The following is a 9,115-nucleotide window of genomic DNA, read 5'->3' on the forward strand; positions in this document are numbered from 1 at the left end:
CTGTGATTATGATTTACTAGTCCTTTGTCAAACAGGCTGTCTGATCTGCTCTTTTGTGCTTATTGGTGCAGTCACTTTATTAGCTGAGTTCCTCTGGTTCCTAAAATATATGCTATAAATCTGGAGTTGTCATCTGTAAAGGTGCTCTGTGTGATATATCTTTATAATCACACAGCACTGCTAGCTAGACAAGTGATGACTTAATCCCCCTCCTAATTCCCCACAAAGCACTCGTTTGCGATGAAGAGCCACAGTTATTTCCACATCAATGACAAAAATCTCAACCATTTAAACTTTTATTTCTCAACACCATATTTATGGCTGTATGGCTTTCAGCATATAGTGGTTGCCAGCATTGGAGCCATGGATCTATTCATCTTACTTTCAATTTCTTTGAGTTTAACAGAATGATTCTAAATATTTCATTCATTCATCTTCAGGAAAGGTTTATCCTGGTCAGCGTCATTGTGGATCCAGAGCCTATCCTGTGAACACTGGGTGTAAGGTGGGGACATACCCTGTATGGGACACCAGTCCATCACCAGGCACCCTGCACATAATTATTCTCACACTCATTCACACCTTTATTGGAACAATATTGGGTAGCCAATGGATCGCATTTTGTGACTGCTATTGTAGTTCAAAATGTGTCCAGTAGGTAGAACCTTGGTTGGAGATCTGGATGGACATGATATACACAAGGAATTTCCGTGCAAAATAAATAGGGCTAGAAGATCATCCTACGCCACTTCCTTCATATTGGTGTGCGTTTCTGTTCACAATACTTTTTAAATGTATAACAAGATAATCATAGTCATGTAGAAGTATGGAAACAGTGGAGCAGATTATGTCAAATTACATAACTACCATTAAAACAACCCTAAATCATTTCAGGGGTATTAAATCAAGTCCTACCTAGAAACAAAGGTTTATATAATGGAAGTTTCTATAGTTGGTTATTGGTTAGCTAAATAGCTAGCTATATTTGCCCACTGTCCTAAAGTTAATGCTAGCATTGAAAAAAACAACAAACAACAACAGTAAACTTTTTTTTAAAATCGCACTATCTAACTCATGCCTATTTGTAGTTCGATAAAACACATATTATCACCAAAGTGCATCCTCTATTTTGCAACTGTTGCTCCATGAAGACATCCTTGTGCATCCAAAGCTGATTTGCTATTTGCTATGTATGTTCCATTAAAATGAATGTAATATTGCATATAAGATGGAATGTTTATATTTCACTGGCAAGACAAACAACTTGGGCTGCATTTGGCCATGTGGTACATGTACATTTGAGCAATCTTCAGTATTTATCGGCATCCTTTAAACGCATTGATCACACTTTTTATACACTTGCGTTTCCGTGCCAACTATGCCCTGATTTTACAGAGGATTCATGTTGTGGTGTTTGCTCCTCTGGTATTTACAATGAGTCAAATTAGATTATGAATATATATTTAAAAGCACAAGAGTGGTCATATTTAATCACTCTCAGCAGATCTAAGTTAAGAAGCACCTAATACTGCCTTTTCTGAAACAGACTCACATGAAAACACATTCATATTCTCAGGCAGTTGTTCACCCTGTTGAAGAAATTACAGTATTGATTAGTTCTGGCATTGTGCAGAGTGAGTGATGAAGGTATTGCCTGCTGATATGGTGTTTAGTGAGTACCAGCAGCGAGGGTAATAAACAAAAAAAGGAAAATGTGCAGGCCTGCCTGGCTTTGATAAGTAGCTTTTCATGGAGAAAAAAAAAACGTTTCAGATAACAAGAGAGGAGTCATGAAAACAATAAACATGTTCAGTTGAAGGAGGTGTTTATTATGTTGCGAGGAGAAGGTGTGAGGCTGCAAACTGTGCTGACACCTCATCTTTTGCCCTGGAGGTCAGTGTGGGGTATTTTACAGGCTGAATGTAAATGCTGAAGCACTCATTGACTACAGTCAGTTGCCAACATTATCACTATTTGTCTCCTGAAAACATTAGCATGGTTGTCTCTGTGGCTGGCATGTGTGAAGAGAAATCCTACTCTTTTGTGCTTACATGTTTTGCGCTGAAGGGCTCGGCTGGAGTATCTGGCCCAGAGATGACATGATGACCCCAGTGGCCCACCTGCAGCTTTGCCCCGAGGTCGGCATTCTCAGCTGCAGACAGACGTCTACACAGGCAACTCTCCCTGTGATTGACCGACAATCCACTGGGCTTTCAGTTCCCATGGTAACAGATCTCCATGCAGTCATGAAATCTTCTACACCAACAATTGCAAATAAAGTTGGAATGCTGTGGAAATTGTAAATAAAAACAGATTGTAATGATTTGCAAATTTCATAAACACATATATTATTCACTATAGAACATAGAAAACATATCAAATGTTTAAACGGAGTACATGTACCATTTTAAGGCAAAAAAGGTCATTTTGAATTTGATGGCAGCAACACGTCTACAAAAAGGTGGAACAGGGGCAACAAAAGGCTGGAAAAGTAAGTGTTACTAAAAAGAAACAGCTAGAGGTTAATTGGCAACAGGTCAGTAACATGATTGGGTATAAAAAGAGGATCTTAGAGAGGCAGAGTCTTTCAGAAGTAAAGATGGGCAGAGGTTCACCAATCTGTGAAAAACTGCATCTACAATTTGTGGAACAAATTTGTGGATGCATTATTTCATAATAATGTTCCTCAACGTAAAATTGTGAAGCCATGAATATCTCATCATCTACAGTACATAATATCGTCAAAAGATTCAGAGAATCTGGAGAAATCTCTGTGTGCAAGAGGCAAGGGTGAAAATCAATATTGCATGCATGTGATCTTTGGGCCCTCAGATGGCACTGCATTAAAAACAGGCATGATTCTGTAATGGAAATCATTGCATGGACTCAGAAACACCTCCAGAACTCATTGTCTGTAAACACAGTTCGTCATGCCATCCACAAATGCTGATTAAAGCTCTATCATGCAAAGAAGAAGTCATATGTGAACATGATCCAGAGACGGCGTCGTCTTCTCTGGGCAAAAGCTCATTTAAAATGGACTGAAGCAAAGTGGAAAACTTTGAATCGAATCGAAATTTTAATATTTTTTTTTTAGAAACCATGGACGCCAGGTCCTCTAAACTAAAGAGGACTAAAGAGGAGAGGGACCATCTGGCTTTTTATCAGCGCTCAGTCCAAAAGCCTGCATCTCTGATGGTATGGGGTGCATTAGTGCCTATGGAATGGGCAGCTTGCACATCTGGAAAGGCCATCAGTGCTGAACGGTATATACAGGTTTTAGAGCAACATATGCTTCCATCCAGATTCCATCCCGTCTTTACTTCTGAGAGACTCTGCCTCTCTAAGGTACTCTTTCTATACCCAGTCATATTACTGACCTGTGGCCAATTAACCTAATTAGTTATAAAATGTTCCTCCAGCTGTTTCTTTTTAGTAACACTTACTTTTCCAGCCTTCCGTTGCCCCGTCCCAACTTTTTTGAGACATGTTGCAGCCATGAAATTCAAAATGACCTTATTTTTTTTCTTTAAAATAGTACATTTACTCAGTTTAAACATTTGATATGTTTTCTATGTTCTGTTATGAACAACATATGGGTTTATTAGATTTGCAAATCATTGCATTCAACACATCAGTGTTTCCTGTAATGTGCCCTCACTCTCTAACCCTCTCTCTCAGCAGCTGGTAAGAAGACACAGTACGAAGAAGAAATCTGTCAGACAATTTATTTTGCTTAGATTAATCTGCAGCACTGTCAGTCATGATGCTTAAATCAATCACACTCCAGTGATTTTCTCCAACTGCTGCTGTTGGAGCTTAAGGCACTGGAAACATATGACAGCGAGTCCCAATTTGTGTAAAAAAAAAATAAATAAATGAGTGAGGAATGGGGGAGAGGAACTAACTAGAATCTGTTTAATCTATGAGAACATGTTAAGCATTTATAAATCATTAAATCTGAGGGGTGGAATACGTCTGATGATGTTCATGTTAGAATTCAAAATGTATCATAATGATATTAGCTGGATATAAGGTGTGCTAGACAAGACAAAAACTCTGTTTAATCTGACAAAAGATTATGTGTGGATCGTTATTTGGCCTGCAGCAAGTGACAAACAAAAATGTAAAATTTAGTGCTTTGAGCATTTTTTTCCCACTACCGTGTGTGTAACAATGGTGTTTCACAAAACCCCCAATCCCTTCAAAAGCTTTTTTAAGGTGTGGCAACTCATGCTCTTGATTATGGTCCATTGTGTTGTCTATCCTTTGTTCAATTCAACCTGGAGCTCCTTAAGCTTTATGACCTTAAAGACCAAATAGGAAGTATCCTTGTGGGGACAGACTATTTAGATATATGTGTATAAGTGTGTATATGTGTGTGTGTGTGTGTGTGTGTATGTTTGCAAAAGGAGAGGAGAGGAGTGTCAGACAAGTGCGAGAGCCGCCTGTTGATCAGTGAGGAATAATGACAGCACAATGCCCTATTAGGCTCTGCCTTCCAGTGAGTAATCTTTCCCTCCTTTAATGAGAGGGAGAGGAAAGGCGAGGAGAGACAGACCGTGGTTTTATGCTCAGGGAGTTCAAAAGGACGGCTCTGGGAACTTTAGCAGCTCATTGCGAAAATTGATGTAGGCTAAATGCCGAGGAAAAGTGGCTCTGGCAATTACCTAACAGCAGCGTGAAAACAGCTCCTGCTTAGCTTGAGTGAACATGCCAGCACTCAGAAAGTGTGACAGTGTGGACATACACCTTTTCTCACCTCCACTCTATGAAAGGAGCAAAACTAGCAGAAAGCACCTAGCACAAGTCTGCTTCGATGATGTTAAAAAAGAAAAATCCCTTCTGTTGAAGAGCAAAAAAGCATCCATCTCAAATGCTGTCATTTTCTCTGCTCAACATATTAGCCTAGGCGATTGTGTATCAAATAAATGAATGGACTACTAATCAGCGGTAGCAGCACTGGGTCTTTCAATTGCTATGAATGGCTGACAGGAGGTCACTCTTCAAGGGCTTCATATCATACAGCCTGGCCGCCTGAGCAGAATCAATGATGGCGTTACCATCATGGAGGAGGAGAGGCGTTGTAAATGGGAGCGTACAAGCTCTTGACAGATGAGTCAGGCGCAGCACACAATAGTCATTAAAAGCGCTCTGTTCACCAAGCTCTCACTGTAGATCTTTCTATATTGTCAGGCGCTGAATAGCGTTAACCCCTGCATCAAGGACATGAATATAATCTTAACAGATTCTGCAAATGAGAAAAAAATGGCCATCTGACCGGCAGTGAAATATTAGTCGGGGAACAGTGGATGGAGGAAGTGTGTGCGGGGCATAATGTGTGACCATTATCAGAGCTATTGATTTTTTTTTTCCTGACAACACGGTGAGGAAGTCATTGTAGCTGAGAGATTTTACTGTTCAATCAGTCACCTCTTTATCCCAACAGAACAAGCAAAATGATCTGTGGTACATAAGGTTCACCCAACATAGTGCTAAATGATGTAGTAATAATCTGATCTTGGGTATTATTTTTGTTTGAATACTGCGCATATTATTTGCATATGAATTTATATTAAATGTATAGATGGAGTCCATCACTGTTTGACATGGTAACCCATTCATTATTCCACACAGTGAAAAATCATTAACACTATTATAGTTAACAGACTTGGTGAATGAAGTTACTCATCATTAGTCATTATTCTGTAACAGTAATGATTACATCCCACAGTCATGCACACTGTTTGTTATCTACACACAATACACAATAACGTTACCAAGATAACTTGGTAAAAAAAAAACTGAACGTGTTTGGCTATAGAAATTAATTTCTAAAGAAATTAATTTACAAAAATACTTATCTGCTCCTGATAAGTATATCTGCTCCTGATTATAAAAAAAATAATAATAATGGTAATATGTACACTATGAGGTGTCCATAGTGTACATTTTAGCATTATTTTTATGTTTTTACTACTTTAATTCTTATTTTTCTATTCCTATTGTATATATTAAGAACTATGACGAAGGGACATTGCCGTATTAATTCATTGTACTGAAGGTGCATGCAGATCACACCGAACAAAACAACACATTTCACATTTCATATTTCTTGGCCATTAGGGTGCGTTGTTTGTGGGATTAAAAGAGTGCACAAGCTATTGCTGCGTTTGATTAAAGCTTGTAACTCGACCTTTGCATGAGAAAAAAACAACAACTAAGAAAACACTTTTCCCTCAAGAGTGAGTTCAGCATATGATGTCATGTCAACATGGCCACCCAAATATCAGTTCACTACATTAAACAAGTTTTATAGTTACTTTAGGCCAATCAACATAGACACACAATCTATAGCACTGACCACAGAGTTCACTGTTTTGAAAGTAAATACATCATAACCTCGTGATTACTAATAAAACGAAACACACACTTTCATGGAGATCTTCACGTTTTCATTCCACATTGTAGACTCAACACCTCTGAGTCGAATGCAGCACTATGTTTTCATACGTCACTATGCAATGGCAGCCCTGAAAATAATGCACTATGAATAGGGCAGAGTTTTGGACACAGCACATGTCACCAGCCTGTTAGCTTTCAGAGCGCTGTGCTGATGTGTGTACTTGAGGTTTTAAGATATCAACGAGTGGCTGTGGATATCTGAGAATTCGAATTTCAGAGTAGTAATTGGTTGTGTTTCCCTCTGGCCGGTTGTATTGAGGCGGCCTGGGGCCTCTGCCAATGGCTCCGTTCCTTTTTGTTTGGTGACACTGTTCATGTCTGCATTTGTCCCTTTTGATAAGGCCTTTCATCCTGTTTGCATTGATTACAGCCTGTCGAGTCATCCTGATACACTGTCGGCCATTCATACCCCCTCTGTCACACACTGGGCCCATTGTAGAGGCTGGAATGTGTGTGTGTGTGTGTGTGTGTGTGTGTGTGTGTGTGTGTACGTGTGCGTGTATGTGTGGCTATAGGATTGGATTGAAAAGCATGAGAGTATCGAGGAGACAGTGACACGGCTGCAACCCACTCATCATGGAAATAAGACCCCCATTTTCTGCTCCATGAGCAGGAACCTCAGACTGAGTACGCTCAGGAGCGAGGAGCATTACTCATTTATGTGATAAGAGAACATTTCTGGGTGTCTGAGTATTTTATTTTATTTTTTGTCTGTGTCACATTAATGACCACATAGAGAGCAATCTGCATATGGCACCAATCAGCTGGTGATGAATACAGCTCTGTTTAATCATTTATCTGTGTCTTATTTTTCAATGTGCAAACAGTAAATGGAGCTCAAAAGATACATGGCCTCCTTATCAGCTAACCTCATAGCTTTTGGCAGTGGCTAAGACTTTACAGAGAGAGGGGGAAAAAGCCATTTATTGTGAGAGCTTTCCCACACAAGATTACACGAGTGCTAACAACATCAGAGCACATGTTAATACCTGAAAAACTGGACTCCCCCTGCTCATTGTTACTGGTACGTTTGAACACTGCTTGTTTTTAGTCATTTGTGGTGTGTGCGTGTGTGTGTGTGTGTGTGTGTGTGTGTGTGTGTGTGAAGGGAACCAGGTGGGTGTGTGGGAATGGGGCAGTGACTTGGGTTGAAAGTGGAGAGGGCGATCCCTTGTTCTGAGAAGAATTAAAAGCACCTCTGCAAATAGCGGCATGTGTAAATCCTGGGGGTGGGAGGTTCACAGCGGCTGGGGTTTCCGTATAAATAAACAGTGAGTGAGGTCTGCATGGGCGGATGGGCCCTTGCCCTCTCCCCAACTCTGAGGTTAGGGCCAGCCTTTTGTTGCTCTAAATCCAAGCACTTTCTATTCAGCCGACTCGAGGGGGGGGGGGTTGCCTGGGAGAGATTAGGCTGCCAGTTCTAGTGAGCACACACACACACACACACACACACACACACACACACACACACACACACATACACACACACACAGCTTCTTTCTCAGCCAAAGGAATGGCCCAGAAAAACACCTCCTCGTTTTTTTTAAATAACAAGAATGGACAGAATCAAGAGTTTCGGTCCCAAGCCGGGTGCAAAAACCTGTTGTGTGAATGAGTGTCTGACACCGTCGGTTTGCTACCAACACCATGGAAACCTTCAGTTCTACAGCCATCACATCAACGAGCCATAAGAACTCCCACAACTGGGATAAGCGTTAAGCGTCTTCATGGTGCATTGCATATTCTCCAAATGTACAAGACCACCCTACTCTGCATACTAGTGTTGCATATCATGTGTGCATGCTAGAAAGACAGTAAAAATGGGCCGTTACATTTGTATTATTATTATTATTATCATTATTATTATCATCATCAAGAATAAGAAGAATCCCCTGCTTTAGCTCAAAGTAGTAGTTACTGTGTAATGGTGAACATATTACATATATTACACAAACACATACATATATTACATTGTATAGTATATAGTTTTAGATATAATAGCAATTTACAGAAACGTGAGAAATAAGTGATATTATTGATTAATGGCTAAAAAAAACAATAATATTAATATTATTCAGAGAAATCCCTCCTTTAAAAATACTGTTAAGTGTTTGCATGGTGCTTTGTTCCTTTGTTTTATGTAAGGCTCTCATTACCACGTGGTAGTAACAGATTGTTTGAACTGGAAAGAAAAGCCATTCGAAGCTAATTAAGCAGCCATTCCAGGCACTATTCACGAGCAGAAGACCGAGAAGCACAGGCATTTGTCAGCGCTTGACCCCGCGTGGTATTGATTGACAACAAACCTTCTTGAATGACAGGCGTAACCTGCGCCGTCCAATCGGAATCAAGAGCACCAGCGAGCCTTGCCATGATTGGCTGAGAAGGTGTAAAGCCGCAGACCGAGCCCACGTGGGTGACGGCGAAGCAGCCAACCCAGGATAGGCTGTTACTGCACAGCTCAGACATGGCCGACGTTCACGGGGATCAGACCCAAACAATCTTATTTCCAACTTCAGCTATCCGTCTATCGACATAATGGCTCATATTCTCACCGTGATATGCACTTTAAAGGCTCTGGGAACAAAAGTACGTTATACGAAGGACTGCACGATTCCAAAAATCAGCCAATGAGGCACTCAGATTGAGC

Source organism: Ictalurus furcatus, chromosome 4 (assembly GCF_023375685.1).
Source record: "Ictalurus furcatus strain D&B chromosome 4, Billie_1.0, whole genome shotgun sequence".
Classification (NCBI taxonomy): Eukaryota; Metazoa; Chordata; class Actinopteri; order Siluriformes; family Ictaluridae; genus Ictalurus; species Ictalurus furcatus.